The 19025-nt window shown below is 38.5% G+C and overlaps 1 pseudogene; it reads left to right on the forward strand.

The window, feature by feature from the left end:
- Positions 1 to 211: 211 nt before the first annotated feature.
- LOC148071561 (exocyst complex component 3-like) lies at positions 212 to 8484 on the forward strand (annotated as a pseudogene).
- The last annotated feature ends 10541 nt before the right edge of the window (positions 8485 to 19025 follow it).

Here is a 19025-nt window from a genome sequence, read left to right on the forward strand (position 1 = left end):
TTCGGTCAAATAAAAATAAAAAGTGCATTTTAGATGTATTAACTTTTGAATATAATAACTATGATTATAATATTACCCTGAAGGTATAATTTTCAAATCATTCATTTTTGATCCTTGTTTATTTAGATTTACAATATAATGGATAAAAAGCTATGATTTGATTTTTATTTTGTTCATGGAGATAATTAGAGTCTCCAGAATGGGAATTTGAACTAGTGTTTTTAAATCAAAGTGAAAAGTCAAGTCAAGGTTAACTTCTTTGAGGGTAGAGGATCTAAACCGAGTCTCAGACGGATAAAAATGCCCCTCAATATAAAAAACGAAATTTGAATGAAAATGAAGTAATAAAATGACATGAAGCTAAAACGAAGATAAATCAAAAATAATAAGGAAAATAAATGCAAAGATATCTTGAAAAAAAAGTTTTTTTATTGACCTTGCATGAAATTAATTAATTGAATTTTTGTTTGACCTGAAACTTTGACTTGGATTTAAATTGTGACCTTTATTCACAATAACACCTGGCAAAGTCATCCAAATGTTGCTGCCCTGGAATGAAGGTGCCGCATGAAAAGTAGAAGCATGCTTGTGCAAACAACGAGACAAAAGTGAAGGTGAAAGTACGATGAGTGCGTGGGTGTGTGCACGCAAGGGGTGGGAGGAAAGTGGGAGGAGCCTGTAGCCTCAGAAATCCTCCAACGCTCAGAGGACCAGAGAGTTATTTCCCCGACTGTAACTTCCAGGAGCTCACATCAGCCAAAGGCTGCTTGGAAGAGAATCCTCTCAAAACGAACAAATCTGGTGAGTAGGATGTTTGCGTTAACAATGTGTTTTGAATTTCTGTGTAAATGTAAATGTATTTTAACATAAAATCTGGCTGAGGATAGAAGTTGAAGTTGATAATGTTTGTCAGTTTAGTGCCAATAATTAAATATCAGGCTCTAGATGAGGTTAAAAAATGGCAAATAATGGGTTTTTTTGTTCTTAAAAATGATTGTTCAGCATCTTAAAATATTCAGAAGTGTAAGAAAAAATCATGTATGAATGGAAAAAACCCTTTTGTCATTTAAACGCTGTATTATGGTTTTCCTGCAGAGCAAACGGCTTGAATGAGGCTCCGGTCAAGGTCAGCGGCGTCACACGTGCCACCGATCCCAGAGGGAAGCCCAGCCGGAGGTTGGAGGTTCCCCAAAATATGGCCAGTCAGCAAAGGTCAGAAGGAACGCTCAATATCTAACCACTTATTTGTTTCTCTTCCAGTCGTCTCTTTTGACCAAGACCTGGAGCAATCTCACTTTTACGAGGCAGCACTTCAGCTGGTGGACAAAGAGAAGCTTCTGTTTGGTCAATCAGAGGAAGACAAAAAAGTCCTCAAGCTTGTTTCGGACCAGAAAATCCTGGAGACTCTCGTGATCCAGACCATATAGACCAAGAGTCTCTGAAGGGGGAACAAGAAGCGGCCGTGTTAGTGTCCGCCGTGAAAGCAGTCCAGCTGCAGGAGGAGCAGGACCAACTGGTGGATCAAATGGCCGGGTCGGCGCCATCCTGGAGGCAGAGCAGATGGAGGCAACAACACGACCAAGTGCTCACCAGCCTGGTGGAGGAGCGAATGGAGAACCCGTCGGTCTCAGCAGTCCGGTGAAGCAGAACTGCCTCCAGGCGAAGATCCACAGCATGGGCCTGCAGATGAAGGAGGACCTGCTGACGGTCGTGAAGGTGGTCAAGAGCTGCTACCCTCCGGAGATGGACATCTGTCAGTTCTATGCCGAGCTGTACCACCAGTAAATGAGCAAAGGCTTGGAGGAGATTGCAGAGTTCGGGCTGGGGGATGAGGACTGCAAGTTCCTGCTGCAATGGGTCACTGACTATTATCCTGGGTAAGTTGCCCGTCCAACTCCCCACCAATGCTATTCCTACCTTGAACTTCCTTCTTTGTTTTTAACTGGAAATTAAAGTGATTTTATATTTATCAATATAATCTTCTTATTCTATAAGACTGTTTAAGAACCCTCTTTTGGCGCCAGAGATCAACTTTGAAGGTCTAGGAAGTCTGCTGCCTGACCACATGGTGGCGTCGCTGCAGGAGCAGTACCTGAGCAAACAACAGGTATATTTACACATTAACTACACAGTAATATAAGCTTGTAAAACATTATTGAAGAATAAGATAAAAAAACAAACATTTTCCAAGCATTGTTATTTTGTTTCAGGTGGCCAAGACAAGAAAAAACATGTAATTTACCATTTGTTTATTATAAATATAAGTTGTATAAATTGACTCCACCCCTTACAATATGACTTAATTTAGTAACTAGTGAATCGTTTCATTGAAGACAACTTTGATGGGCAAGACAAAAGTAATTTCCATTCATTATTCATTCATCATCAGGTTTGTCCTGAGAGACAAAACTACACAAAGTTATTGAATTATTTAATACATTTTTAAAAATACTTTCACAGTTAATGAATTGTTTTTTTTACATATAGAGTTTGATATTTTGATTCAATAATTAATAAATCTGAATTTCCCTATTCCATAAACCAGGGTCACAAAGCGCTTAAACAACAAAACAATACACAGTTAAAATACCTACAAATTAAAAAAGTATTTAAAAAAAAGTTCTTTCTTAAAACCTTTTTTTTTCAAATGTATTTTCTGTTCGATTGTTGTCATTTTGAACAGGCATGGTTGACTGATTTGACAGCATTGCAGTTATATTTTTCTGACACAGGGGGAGCCAACATTTTTTTTTTCAAACTTACGTATTATGACTTTAACAACCTTTGGAACAAATGTTTTTATAGATAAGATGTCTCGGTTGATCTTTAACACTTTTCTATTTATACACCTAAGATTGTAGGATTTAATCATAACTCGTGATTGATAACGTATCAAGCTTTTTTTGGTTTGATCAGGCAGAGATGACGACGTTCATCAGTCAAGTCCTGGCGGAAGCGAGGGAATCGTGGAAAAGCGAGCCGACAAAGAAGGACGGAAGCTTCACCATGTCCTATGACATCATTCAGGTATTTGAAAAAAAAGGATTCTTTTGGCTAAATCTAGTAGCGGTAACGTTTCAAACCATGACTTCATTTTCACACTTCAGCTCATCAACGGAATGCTGACCTCAGCGGGAATGGTCGTGGGTGATAGAGAGAAGGTCCAGTGTATAACTTGAACTGAGCGACTCGCTGTGCAGGTAACGTCTCTCACGTCAAAAGAAAAAAGATTCAAATGAATTAATGTTTTAGTTTCAAGGACTTCCAGGAGGACGTCATGAAGCAAAACAAGTGGAGCAGAAAACCGTTCATCAAAGCCAACCTCGGATGGATTCAACAATTCAGGTGGAGCCTCCGACTTCAGGGTGTGACCGCGAGGTGGTCATGTGGCTCAACTGTCATGTGTCTGCAGGGATTTTATTTTGAAGAAGAGCTCCATGATCCTGGACGACGTTCGAGAGAGATGCATGAGCGTCCTGGCCGACATGAAACAATCGGCGCACCAGTTCCTACTGAGCCCGGTCCACCAGGCGCTCAAGGTGAGTGTCAATAACAGACGTACAGGTGATCAAAATAAAAATCCATCACTTGTGTCGCCCCAGCCAAACCACAGAAAGCTTGGAACCCACGATTGGCTGCACTCGTCAACGTTCGACAAGATGATCATCCCCTGAATCTTCTCACCAGGTAATAAAAAAGAGCGAAAAAAAAAAAGGTTTTCACAAGCTAAGACTCATGATCCGTGTCTTCAGGAGTTGATCGGACAGCTGCACCAGGAGGTGACGGTGGAATACGTCAGACGGCTGCTGAAGGGAGACGTGAAGCTGAGGAGTCGGGCTCAGCAGCAGGAGGCCTTCGACAGAGTGACGAGCGACGCCGACACTTTACAACGTTGGTTCAGTGATCAGGTGAGAAACTGTGGTGAAACTATGGACGTAGTTCAGTGACATTAGAATATGTTGAATTTAACCTTAAACTTGTTTTTATTGAAATGTTGTTGTTTAAGCATTTAATTGTTTCTTTTAAATAATTGAATTCAATAATGTGTATATATCGAAAGGTTGATTTTGTGGTTACAATTTTTTGAATACTTTCAAAATTAATTAATTGTTTTTTTACTGTAGAGTTTGATATTTTAATTCCAATAATTCAAAAATACATTTTCTGATTTTTTTTTTTATTTTTAATCGTAGCCTAAACAAAACATAAACATTCATTATATTTATAGTTATTTAAAAGGCTACCAATTGAACTATAATATAAATGACCTTTATATGTTGAGTGTATCCTCTCGTCCTCAGTTATCGCCAGAATCTCGCGGGATTTCATTGTCCCTTTGCTGATGACATTATGATTGATGCCATGAAAACCGATATTGTAAAATGAAACAGGGTGTGTTTGGTTTCATGCAATACATTTTTGTAAGAATTCTGACCCACTCTAGTAGAAGAACTCACATTTCTCCAATCCTTAAAACTCTTCAATGGCTGTCAGTTTCTCAATGGCTGCCAGTTTCTTTCAAGATCAATTTGAAATTTCTGGTTCTTACTTTAAGAGCTATTCATGGTCTAGCCTCGAAAAGCGCTTTACAAATAACACTTACTTACTTACTTACCTTTAAATATACTAATTATTGAAAAAGATTTTTCAATTAAAATAAATTCAACTTTTCAATATAAAAAAAACATTTAATTTAACTTTTCAAAGAGATAATTAAAAGCTTATTAAAACATGTGTGTGCAGGGGTCCAAAGAAAACTGGCTGAAGGAATACCTGGACATGATTGCGGGAGTGTTGAGCCTCCAGGATGTTCCGGCCATACAGATGCAAGTCGTCACACTGGCCTCCTCGTATCCCCACCTCAGGTACCAAAATACAAACTTTATCAGGACGAGTATAAAGTCCAGACCAAAAGATCGATGCCATTTTAGAATAACCTGTCATTTATCGAATCGTGTCCATTTCTTTCCAGTGAAAAACGCGTGTCCGCTCTACTGAAACTCAAGACAAACATCTCCAGGGAGGACCGACAGACGGTGAAAAGTATTCTGAACGATACGTTAAGAGAAATCAAAGTGTCCCCTACTCATGTTTTCTTCTTTAAAATTATCATTCCAAATTCCAATAAATACTGCAGATTAATCCCTTGAAATTGTAATTAATTTATGTTCTTGCTCATGTGGCCACAATATTTTTAAGGGATGATATTTGAAAATAAAAGTGTATATTTCTTAATATAATATTTGCAAATGTTGTGTATTGTTTACAAGGCAACTTGTACATTGTAAATATTTGAAAATACTTATGTTTTTTCTAAATTAAAAATGTTTGGAATAAAGGGTGGACTTTTTTTTTTTTTAGAAAAGAGAACGGATTGTCTTGCGTTTCATTTTTAAAATCAAGGGACAAGAGAAAGGGACAATTTCTCATATCCTGCAAGTGTTCCTTCAAATTTAATAAGTTTAATAAGTTTTCCTGTTTTTGTAAAATATACTTTATAGGACTATTAGCTTTTTAGGATTCAGTTTATCCGTCAAACAGAGTTTTATTTTGGCGGGACACGACCCGTAAATGGCTCTTTACACAATAAAGGTTGTCGAGCCCTGATGTAGACAACATCATCTGCTGCATTCAAAAAGACTTTTTGATTAAAAATAATTTATTTACACTCAACATATGTACAGCAGTTAAAACGGCGGCTTTAGATGATAAGATTCTTCTTCTTTCTCTCCCTCTTGTGTTTCCTTCCCTGCACACAGAGAAACAAAAAGATTAACAAAACACTTACCAAAAGAGAAAGAGAGAAAATAAAGTTATTTACATAATTATTGCCCGCCGACCAGTCTGGGTGTTTCTCGGCGTGGATTCTTCTCTCATCCTTTGCCATCCCATAGTATAAATCCTTGTCTGGAGACGACAACTTCCGCCACTGTAGAAACAGGGAAAACAGGTCGTCAAACAAGAGCTTTTCGGACTTGTTCAAATCTGGCTGTGTTCTAGACACTCACCATGTGCCCCAGGATGGTGTTGGTCTCGGCACTATCTTTCGGCTTCATGGTGTTTTTTACCATCTGCCTGTTCTCCCACATGAAAACCATGAAGGCGTTCGCTGGTCTCTTGACGTACGGTCTGGCCCCACAGCATCTGGTGGAACATCATATCATTGCCATTAGATCTATGTTATGAGTTAAGTGTGCATTTAGATGAATCAAACGTGAGGACTAACGTGGAAGAGCAGGCCTGAGGCGGAGAAGGAGCGCGGCTGGAGGTCTTCTGGATGTTCTGATTGTTGCTAGAATGAAAAGGAAAGTTAATTTCAAGACGATATTTAAGACGTGGAGTTGGATATGAACATGTGTGACACTAACAAAAAGACGAGCGGGCTCATGACTTCCACAGCTGGTCGCGGCTGAACCCAGAACCCTGGGGGGACTCCACTGTTGACCCAAGTCAACCCAGCTGGGACTTGATGGTAGTGCCTTAGTGTGTTCTCTGACAGCACTCGTCCAAACGATGGAACCGTCGTGGCTCCACATTGGAAGGGGTGGGTTTCAGGGGCCGTCGTCATCTTGAACTCTGAGGTCAAGTCTTTCTCTAACTGCTCGACATCAACCTCTTCAATGAGTTTGAGCAAGAGCAGATCGTCTTGAGCAGCAGAGTCCAAATCAGGAGCAGACGGAAGGTCCCCGATCATGGACAGGAACGTGGAGTGGACTGTGTCCGACTCCGTGCTGGGATCAGTCCACTCGGACGAGAAGCTGCTCAGATCGATAGTGACGAGGTCCATTGTTGAAATCATCTGTACAACAGATTATTGATCAGATAAAATATGTTTAAACCAAAATTAAAACATAATCCTTAACTGTTGAAACAACACTTTCTAGGAAACGTGTATTATTGTGATGTTACTAACAATGATCTGTGGTAATAAACTGTACAATAATTGTACTACTTGTACAAATAAATACATTTATATTTATAATATCTCTTGCTGTTTTAATTAACATGTTAAAGTAATTAAGTTACTGCCTAATTCAAACGAGTCATTTACATTTAAATTACATTAAAAGTATTTTTTATTGACGTGTGTGTTGAGTGACGTTGGATCAGTTGTGGGATTGTTAGCAAAAATGTGGCTAAAGCAGAACTAAGATGGACTCAATTGGAAAAGGTGATACTTACCGAAGGTCCGATGCGAAATACGGTAAATCCAGGTGGAAATTACCTTTTATATCGCTTCGATAAAGACGCATTAAAGGCCTCGTGTACGTCATCATTGACGCAGGTTCAGGTGTCAGCCAATCAGAAGCGAGCGTTCGTCCACTTGCAGGTGTCATCGCCGTCATGTTTTCGTACATCGGTGAGGACTCGATGTTCCGTGAGTGACCGTTTTTTGTTGTTTATTTGTTTCATTTCTTAAAAGATTTGTTTGTTACCTTCTCTTCGAAGTTTTTGTTTCAAGGTTGTACTTGTCACGCGGCTAACACTAAAACGAGCCATTACACTTGTCAACGTTGACCACGACAACCTTTTTATCCTGTTGAGATCCTTGTGTCGCTACACGGGGAAATAAACATCTCACTATCGTCGATATGGTTTAATAAATCTATCAATTTGGCTTATTATTTTCGAAGCTTATTCGTTTATTTAATCCAACCTCTGTAGCATGACGTTAGCATGTAGCTAAGCTAATGCCGCCTTATTTCACCTAATTTTTCGCCCATCAGAACCTAGTAGATAAAGGTTAGTTAATAAACAGCGATTGTAATTGAATTTTGCATTATTACTCGAAAACAACTTATTTAGGAGTAGTTTTCCGTTTTGTTTTTCAAATGGTGTCCAGCAGGGGGCAGTACCTCGGTGTGACGCCAAAGTCTAAACCCAATTTACTTAATTAAATCTTGTTTTTTATTATATTAATGTTTTTGGTGCTGTTTCTTATTGTTAAATAATGTTTGTTTTTTACTATTATTTAAAGAATAATGTCGCTACTCTCAGTCTGAAACGTGTTATGTCCATAAAGATCATTATTATTAATAATCATTGAGAAGCTCGAAAAGAACATGTGAGGAAAGATCGTATTCGGTAAAAAGTTTTTATGTATCTATTACACATTTTTACATCATTTGGCTGCAGCAAACATAGATTAAAAATGTAAAATTACTTCATTTTCAATTTTAAGTAGAGAAACCAAACAGGAACACAACAAATTAGAACCGTTTGAAGATCCAAATGTTTTTTTTCATAAAATAAGAATAAATAAACATGAGGTAAAAGTTGTTTTTGTTGAGAAGAAATGTCTATTTTCTGTTTTGTATTTACTTAATTATCCATTTACCATGAAACCTGAAAATGGAATCTTGTTTTTAATCATATTCCTTTTTTGGTGCTGTTCTGGGTGCTGCTGCTCTCCTGCAGAAGATCCTGGAGGTGGATATAAATCTGCCGGTGGTGAAGGTCGAGCAGATGACCCGCCGCTCCTGATTCCATTTCTGGCGTCAGTCTCACAAGCTTAGTTTGAACGTCAGTCTGAACAGCTAGTAGATGCTTTTCAAGGTTCGTATCATCTTTCACTTCCATCCCTTTGAACTGTTGATCCACAAATGTGTCAATGACTTTTATTTCCTCCTTAGGATCTTCATCATCTGATAGTAGAAATCCTTGTCCTGCGACGACAACTTCCGCCACTGTATAAACAGGAAAACAGGTTGTCAAACAAGAGCTTTTCGGACTTGTACAAATCTGGCTGTGTTTTAGACACTCACCATGTGCCCCAGGAGGGTGTTGGCCTCTGCATCTTCAGGCTTCATCGTGTTTTTCACTTTCTCCCTGTTCTCCCTCATGAACACCATGAAGGCGTTCGGTGGTCTCTTGACATAGGGTTTTCTGGCCCCACAGCATCTGGTGGAACATCAGATCATTGCCATTAGATCTATGTTATGAGTTAAGTGTGGGTTGTTGCTGGAATGAGATAGAAAAATGATATTTAGAATCAGAATTAATATTAAAAAATGTACAAAAAGGAGACAAAACTTGTGTGACACTTACAAAAAGGCGAGAGGGTTCATGGTTGGCACTGCTGGAACATTCTGGAGACACAAACACGAAGAAGGTCATGAACAGCTACTACATCAACAGTTGACAGTTGATCAGCCACTGTCCTGCTGTTGGAAAACAACGTGTTGTTCGTACGTGTTTCCATGTATGAAGGGATGAATCATCATCGGTGGAAGCTGCACCCAGAACCCCGGGGGGGGGGGGGGGGCGCCACCGTCGATCCATCTCCCTCCTGTCTGGACCGGATAGTTCTGCCCGACAGTGTTCTCCGACAGCACCGGTGACTCCAGGGCCTCGACTTCATCGAGGAGTTTCATCAACTCCTCAAAGTCAATTTGAGGAGCAGAGTTGGAATCTGACGGAAGATCCCCGAATATTTCCTGGAGCGTTGAGGGTCCACGCCGGAGAGAAACTGCTTGGATTCGGAACAACGAAGTCCATCGTGGAAATCATCCGTGTAATAGTTTGAAAATGTCATTTATAATTCTTTAATAAATACTCTGAGCAGAAACGTGTCTTTACCTTCTTCAGACGTCTGGAGATACAAGGTGTAAAATACTCTGTTGAACCTGAAATGAAGACAGAAAAAGAAATTTAAAATATATTGCCAATGGCTCATAAATTAAAGTGTAAGGTGCTAATTTGACAAGGTTTATATTTAACACTTAATGAACAAACAGTTGAGAGCAGCTAGAAATGCAGTATATGTTGTCAGGTGCATTATTATGGGCTGTTTATGATCCAATCCACTGATAAAAATCTAAATATTATGTGGATTAACACAAAAAACAATGGATAAATATTTATTATTACAGTTCACGTCATTTTGAAAATATATTAGGCTAATAATTCAATCACATGACTTGTTTAATGTTGTTTTTTTATTTTAAAGTAATCAACTTGAATTAATTTTGACACACTTACAGTCTTTATAGTTTATTTCAACCTAATACTGGGGAAATTGACCATTTACAGTAAATAAACACATACAGTGGATCTTTATTGATAAATAAGTACAAATAAGTTTCAGATCAAATATTTTTTAACCAAAATTAAAACATAAACCTTAACTGTTGAAACAACACTTTCTAGGCAACGTGTATTATTGGAATGTTACTAACAATGATCTGGGGTAATAGACTGTACAATTATTTTCCTACTTGTACAAATAAATACATTTATATTTATAATATTTCTTGCTGTTTTAGTTAACATGTCAAAGTAATAAAGTTATTGCGTAATTCAAACGATTCATATACATTCAAAATCACATTAAAAGTAGTTTTTATTGACATGTGTGTTGAGTGACGTTGGATCAGTTGTGCCTAAAGCAGAACTAAGATGGACTCAATTGGAAAAGGTGATACTTACCGAAGGTCTGATGCATTTTATATCACGTCGACACAATAAAGGCCTCCTTCACACTCCCTTTAGCTAAATAACGGACACACACAGCTTGCTGCTCGGTGTTGCCATCTCTAGCCTCAAATCTGCAGGTGGGGTAGTTTAAAGTAACTTACTACGTCAACCAGGTGTCACCTCTCAGTGTCTACTCTCTGTGACATCTCTCTCTGAAGCCCATCAACTTCCATCTCTCTGCCTCCGCACTCCGCTCCACTTAGTCTGAAGCAACATGAAAACATTACTGTTTATTAACGTACAAATATGTACATAGTTCAAATTTTTTATGGTCTTCAGTTTTCCCATGGAATTATAATAACAGTTTTTTTAGTGATTAAAAGACATGGTTTGTTTGTCTAGACAAAGCGGAACAACAGTTACTGGGAGAGATGAAAGTTGATGAGCAAAAGCGGAGGTGAGTTGACTATCAATGAATGATGTCCCAATGTTTTCCTTCTTTTTTTTGCATCAGTCATTTGATGAGGAATATGAGGAAAAAAGAAAAAACTGTCAGTTTCTTACAGAATGCATTTTGATCAGGTGACTTTTTTGTCACAAGGAAGGATGGGATAACTTTGTAAACAGAGCAGCTTTCGCTGTTATTATAATTCCATGGGAAAACTGAAGACCATAAAAAATGTGAACTATGTACATATTTGTATATTTATAAACAGTAATATTTTCATGTTGCTTCAGACTAAGTGGTAGTGCAGAGGCAGAGAGATGGAAGTTGATGGGCTTCAGGGAGAGATGACACAGAGAGTAGACACTGAGAGGTGACACCTGGTTGAAGTAGTAAGTTACTTTAAACTACGCCACCTGCAGATTTGAGGCTAGAGATGGTATATATATACCATATATATATGGTATATATACTTTTAATGTAATTTAAATGTATATGAGTCGTTTGAATTACGCATTAACTTAATTACTTTGACATGTTTATTAAAACAGCAAGAGATATTATAAATATAAATGTATTTATTTGTACAAGTAGGAAAATAATTGTACAGTTTATTACCATAGATAGATCATAGTAACATCACAATAATACATGTTGCCTAGAAAGTGTTGTTTCAACAGTTAAGGTTTATGTTTTAATTTTGGTTAAAAAATATTTGATCTGAAACTTATTTGTACTTATTTATCAATAAAGATCCACTGTATGTGTTTATTCACTATAAATGGTCAATTTCCCCAGTATTAGGTTGAAATAAATTATAAAGACTGTATGTGTGTCAAAATGAATTCAAGTTGATTACTTTAAAATAAAAAAACAACATTAAACAAGTCATGTGATTGAATTATTAGCTTAATATATTTTCAAAATGACATCTGAACTGTAATAATAAATATTTATCCATTGTTTTTTGTGTTAATCCATGTAATATTTAGATTTTTATCAGTGGATTGGATCATAAACAGCCCATAATAATGCACCTGACAACATATACTGCATTTCTAGCTGCTCTCAACTGTTCATTCATTAAGTGTTAAATATAAACCTTGTCAAATTAGCACCTTACACTTTAATTTATGAGCTACTGGCAATATTTTTAATTTCCTTTTTCTGTCTTCATCTCAGGTTCAACAGAATATTTTACACCCATATCTCCAGACGTCTGAAGAAGGTAAAGACACGTTTCTGCTCAGAGTATTTATTAAAGAATTATAAATGACATTTTCTAACTATTTCACAGATGCTTTCCACGATGGACTTCGTTGTTCCGAATCCGAGCCGTTTCTCTCCGGCGTGGACCGATCCCAGCAAAGAGTTGGACACTGTCCTCTCAACGCTCCAGGAAATGTTCGGGGATCTTCCGTCAGATTCCAACTCTGCTCCTCAAATTGACTTTGAGGAGTTGATGAAACTCCTCGATGAAGTCGAGGCCCTGGAGCCACGAAAAGACTCGACCTCCGGACTTGTCGACACGACAACGTACGACATCAACCCGCTACAATGTGGAACCCTCGGAGAACACTGTCGGGCAGAACCATCCGGTCCAGACAGGAGGGAGATGGATCGACGTTGGCGCCCCCCCGGGGTTCTGGGTGCAGCTTCCACCGATGATGGCTCATCCCTTCTTACATGGAAACACGTACGAACAACACGTTGTTTTCCAACAGCAGGTCAGTGGCTGATCAACTGTCAACTGTTGATGTAGTAGCTGTTCATGACCTTCTTTGTGTTTGTGTCTCCAGAATGTTCCAGCAGTGCCAACCATGAACCCTCTCGCCTTTTTGTAAGTGTCACACAAGCTTTGTCTCATTTTTGTACATTTTTTAATATTAATTCTGATTCTAAATATCATTTTCTATCTCATTCCAGCAACAACCAGAACGTCCAGCCGACCTCCGGCTTCGCTCCTTCTCTTCCTCCGGCCTGCACTTCCCAGTTAGTTCTCTCGCTTTTTTTACTTTTCCAAAAATGCAACCTTCACTCATAAAATTGATCTAATGTTGTCAATGATCTGATGCGGTTGTGGCAAAAAACCACCCTACGTCAAGAGACCCTGAACGCCTTCATGGTGTTCATGAGGGAGAACAGGGAGAAAGTGAAAAACACGATGAAGCCTAAAGACAGTGCAGAGACCAACACCATCCTGGGGCACATGGTGAGTGTCTAAAACACAGCCAGATTTGTACAAGTCCCAAAAGCTCTTGTTTGACAACCTGTTTTCCTGTTTCTACAGTGGCGGAAGTTGTCGTCGCAGGACAAGGATTTCTACTATCAGATGATGAAGATCCTAAGGAGGAAATAAAAGTCATTGACACATTTGTGGATCAACAGTTCAAAGGGATGGAAGTGAAAGATGATACGAACCTTGAAAAGCATCTACTAGCTGTTCAGACTGACGTTCAAACTAAGCTTGTGAGACTGACGCCAGAAATGGAATCAGGAGCGGCGGGTCATCTGCTCGACCTTTACCACCGGCAGATTTATATCCACCTCCAGGATCTTCTGCAGGAGAGCAGCAGCACCCAGAACAGCACCAAAAAGGAATATGATTAAAAACAAGATTCAATTTTCAGGTTTCATGGTAAATGGATAATTAAGTAAATACAAAACAGAAAGTAGACATTTCTTCTCAACAACAACAACTTTTTCCTCATGTTTAGTTATTCTTATTTTATAAAAAAAAAACATTTGGATCTTCAATCGGTTCTAATTTGTTGTGTTCCTGTTTGGTTTCTCTACGTGAAATTGAAAATGAAGTCATTTTACATTTTTAATCTATGTTTGCTGCAGCCAAATGATGTAAAAATGTGTAATAGATGGATAAAAACTTATTACCAAATACGATATTTCCTCACATGTTCTTTTCGAGCTTCTCAATGATTATTAATAATAATGATCTTTATGGACATAACACGTTTCAGACTGAGAGTAGCGACACTATTCTTTAAATAATAGTAAAAAACAAACATTATTTAACAATAAGAAACAGCACCAAAAACATGAATATAATAAAAAACAAGATTTAATTAAGTAAATTGGGTTTAAACTTTAGCGTCACACCAGAGATACTGCCCCCTGCTGGACACCATTAGAAAAACAAAACGGGGAAAAACGGAAAACTACTCCTAAATAAGTTGTTTTCGAGTAATAATGAAAAATTCAATCACAATCGTTGTTTATTAACTAATCTTTATCTACTAGGTTCTGGTAGTGAGTGACACATGTGCGAAAAAATAGGTGAAATAAGGCGGCATTAGCTTAGCTACATGCTAACGTCATGCTACAGAGGTGGGATTAAATAAACGAATAAGCTTCGAAAATAATAAGCCAAATTGATAGATTAATTAAACCATATCGACGATAGTGAGATGTTTATTTCCCCGTGTAGCGACACAAGGATCTCAACAGGATAAAAAGGTTGTCGTGGTCAACGTTGACAAGTGTAACGGCTAGTTTTAGTGTTAGCCGCGTGACAAGTACAACCTTGAATCAAAAACTTCGAAGAGAAGGTAACAAACAAATCTTTTAAGAAATGAAACAAATAAACAACAAAAAACGGTCACTCACGGAACATCGAGTCCTCACCGATGTACGAAAACATGACGGCGATGACACCTGCAAGTGGACGAACGCTCGCTTCTGATTGGCTGACACCTGAACCTGCGTCAATGATGACGTACACGAGGCCTTTAATGCGTCTTTATCGAAGCGATATAAAAGGTAATTTCCACCTGGATTTACCGTATTTCGCATCGGACCTTCGGTAAGTATCACCTTTTCCAATTGAGTCCATCTTAGTTCTGCTTTAGCCACATTTTTGCTAACAATCCCACAACTGATCCAACGTCACTCAACACACATGTCAATAAAAACTACTTTTAACGTAATTTAAATGTAAATGACTCGTTTGAATTAGGCAGTAACTTAATTACTTTGACATGTTAATTAAAACAGCAAGAAATATTATAAATATAAATGTATTTATTTGTACAAGTAGGAAAATTATTGTACAGTTTATTACCACAGATCAATGTTAGTAACATCACAATAATCCATAATACATAATACACGTTGCCTAGAAAGTGTTGTTTCAACAGTTAAGGTTTATGTTTTAATTATAATTTAATTATATTTCTTAAAGAATTATAAATGACTTTTTTTGTACAGATGATTTCAACGATGGACCTCGTCACTATCGATCTGAGCAGCTTCTCGTCCGATTGGACTGATCCAAGCATGGAGTCGGACACAGTCCACTCCACGTTCCTGTCCATGATCGGGGACCTTCCGTCTGCTCCTGATTTGGACTCTGCTGCTCACGATGATCTGCTCTTGCTCAAACTCATTGAAGAGGTTGATGTCGAGCAGTTGGAGAAGGACTTGACCTCAGAGTTCAAGATGACGACGGCCCCTGAAACCAAACCCTTCCAATGTGGAGCCACGACGGTTCCATCGTTTGGACGAGTGCTGTCAGAGAACACACTAAGGCACTACCATCAAGTCCCAGCTGGGTTGACTTGGGTCAACAGTGGAGTCCCCCCAGGGTTCTGGGTTCAGCCGCCACCAGCTGTGGAAGTCATGAGCCCGCTCGTCTTTTTGTTAGTGTCACACATGTTCATATCCAACTCCACGTCTTAAATATCGTCTTGAAATTAACTTTCCTTTTCATTCTAGCAACAATCAGAACATCAGGTCGACCTCCAGCCGCGCTCCTTCTCCGCCTCAGGCCTGCTCTTCCACGTTAGTCCTCACGTTTGATTCATCTAAATGCACACTTAACTCATAACATAGATCTAATGGCAATGATATGATGTTCCACCAGATGCTGTGGGGCCAGACCGTACGTCAAGAGACCAGCGAACGCCTTCATGGTGTTCATGAGGGAGAACAGGCAGATGGTAAAAAACACCATGAAGCCGAAAGATAGTGCCGAGACCAACACCATCCTGGGGCACATGGTGAGTGTCTAGAACACAGCCAGATTTGAACAAGTCCGAAAAGCTCTTGTTTGACGACCTGTTTTCCCTGTTTCTACAGTGGCGGAAGTTGTCGTCTCCAGACAAGGATTTTTACTATGGGATGGCAAAGGATGAGAGAAGAATCCACGCCGAGAAACACCCAGACTGGTCGGCGGGCAACAATTATGTAAATCACTTTATTTTCTCTCTTTCTCTTTTGGTAAGTGTTTTATTAATCTTTTTGTTTCTCTGTGTGCAGGGAAGGAAACACAAGAGGGAGAGAAAGAAGAAGAATCTTATCATCTAAAGCCGCTGTTTTAACTGCTGTACATATGTTGAGTGTAAATAAATTATTTTTAATCAAAAAGTATTTTTGAATGCAGCAGATGATGTTGTCTACATCAGGGCTCGAGAACCTTTATTGTTTATAGAGCCATTTACGGGACGTGTCCCGCCAAAATAAAACTCTGTTTGACGGATAAACTGAATGCTAAACAGCTAATAGTCCTATAAAGTATATTTTACAAAAACAGGAAAGAAAATTATGAACTAATAAATGGTCTGTTTTAAACATGTAGCATGTGTCTGAAAGTTTAACTCTTTATACTCTTTATGCAGAAATTAAAAGAGAAATCTGGGGCCATCTTGTTACAAAGAAGTAGACGTTTCCCTCGTTTATGAGTTTAAATATACACTAAAAGTTCAACAGAGGTCCCGTATAAAGAGCTAGCAAGCTAAATGCTAAGTGGCTAACTCTTAATCCAGGACTGTCATATTTTAAGATAAATTAATAAAATAAATAGGAAACTATTTTTATGGACCATGACTGGAATGTGGGGCCATTCCCTGTCCTTCAGAGGGCTTTTCCTCTCCTCCTTTTCCCTGCAGCGGTGATTCTCAGCGGACGTGTTTACAGTAACTTCTGCTTCTGAAGTCTTCGCCAACTCGTCTCGGTTCAGCCATCATTCATAGTAAATAAAAACAAGGAAACAAGTTGGCTGAGAAGGCAGTACATCTTACATTGATGACGTCCAGGTATTGTTCTAGAACGGTGCGTCAATAACAACATTCATTTGACACCTCGGCACATGACATTAGAACTCCTGTTTTTCTTAATGATAATCTTTTAAACTGACTCAACAAGAGAATTTATCTTGTTTTGTAAACAAATGCATAGTATGTTGTGGCCGGCAGCTACACTTTAGGGACACTTGGCGGCGCCAGAAGCAATATTTTAAACCTTATGTATTTTCCCTTTTTAATAAGACTGTGCTTTGAGCAGTAAGATATTCCAAAAGACAGACTTGAACTTGATTTTTAGACCAAGGAAACAAATAAAACTTCAATTTGAAGGCACACGGGCAGGATATGGGACATTTTCCCTTTCTCTTGATTTTAAAAATGAAATGCAAGACAACCCGTTCTCTCTTCTAAAAAAAAAAATATTGTGGCCTCATGAGCAAGAACAAAAATTAATTAAAATTTCAAGGGATTAATCTGCAGTATTTATTGGAATTTGGAATGATAATTTTAAAGAAGAAAACATGAGTAGGGGACACTTTGATTTCTCTTAACGTATCGTTCAGAATACTTTTCACCGTCTGTCGGTCCTCCCTGGAGATGTTTGTCTTGAGTTTCAGTAGAGCGGACACGTGTTTTTCACTGGAAAGAAATGGACACGATTCGATAAATGGCAGGTTATTCTAGCATGACATCGATCTTTTGGTCTGGACTTTATACTCGTCCTGATAAAGTTTGTATTTTGGTACCTGAGGTCGGGATACGAGGAGGCCAGTGTGACGACTTGCATCTGTATGGCCGGAACATCCTGGAGGCTCAACACTCCCGCAATCATGTCCAGGTATTCCTTCAGCCAGTTTTCTTTGGAACCCTGCACACACATGTTTCAATAAGCTTTTAATTATCTCTTTGAAAAGTTAAATTAAATATATGAATACATCATACATAAAATGCACTTTTTCTTCTTTTTTTTTATTTGACCGAAAAAGAGAAAATATGGGGTTTGAAAATATATTTTTATTTACTAGTTTCAGTGCTGGAGGAGCTAATAATATGTAGCGGGTCCCAGCAGGGCCTTCGCTGACAGATATGATAATCCTGGAACCAGAAACTGTTTCCTTCAACTGATAAAAATCTCTATACTTAGGAAAATGTTGTCGGAACATGATCTGGAGCTTGTAATCCATGCGTTTGTTTCTTCTCGTCTGGACTATTGTTACAGTTTGTTTCCATGTCTTAACAAGAAGGAGCTGTCTCGCCTGCAGTTGATTCAGAACTCTGCAGCGAGAATTCTAACCCGCTCAAGTAGAAGAACTCACATTTCTCCGATCCTTAAAACTCTTCACTGGTTTCCAGTTTCTTTTAGGATAAACTTTAAAATTCTGGTTCTTACTTTCAGAACTATTCATGGTCAGGCTCCTCCTTACATCACTGATCTGATCCAGCCTTACACCCCAGCTCGGGCTCTGAGGTCTGTGGATCAGAATCTACTTATGGTTCCTCACACAAGGTTCAGAACCAGAGGAGAGAAATCTTTTCAGGCTGTTGCTCCTAAGCTTTGGAACAATCTTCCTCTCTCTTTGTGCTTGATGGAGTCTACTGACTCCTTTAATAAACATCTTAAGACGTTTTTATTTGTTCAGGCTTTTCCTTGATTTTCTGGAACTCCTGTTGTGTTATCAGTTTTATCTTGATCTTTAAAATATATACTTTATTGAATATTGTTTTGATTGTTTAAGCGCTTTGTGACCCTGGTCTGGAAAAGCGCTATACAAATAAGAATTACTTACTTACTTACTTACTTACTTACTTACAATGGACATGAACGACACCGGACCACAAGTGCTCATGAACCAAGTCTCTTGGATTATCTTTATTCACATATTGATAGAAGGAATGACGTTAAAGCTAACTTAGCATTAACTTAAGACACACTTATGTTGTCTAGCTAGCTAGGACTTCACTTACCTCTCATTCCTCATTGCTTTATCCCTGCTGCGGACTTTCTGATATCCATCTAGGAGTTATACAGGAGTTCCACCCAAATCAAAATCCAAATGATATATTTAACAAGTTGTTGTCGGCTAACGTTACCTTCCTCACGCAGTGATTCTCATCGCCTGCCTCTC

This window comes from Callionymus lyra, chromosome 9 (genome assembly GCF_982586985.1).
Source record: "Callionymus lyra chromosome 9, fCalLyr1.hap1.1, whole genome shotgun sequence".
Classification (NCBI taxonomy): domain Eukaryota; kingdom Metazoa; phylum Chordata; class Actinopteri; order Syngnathiformes; family Callionymidae; genus Callionymus; species Callionymus lyra.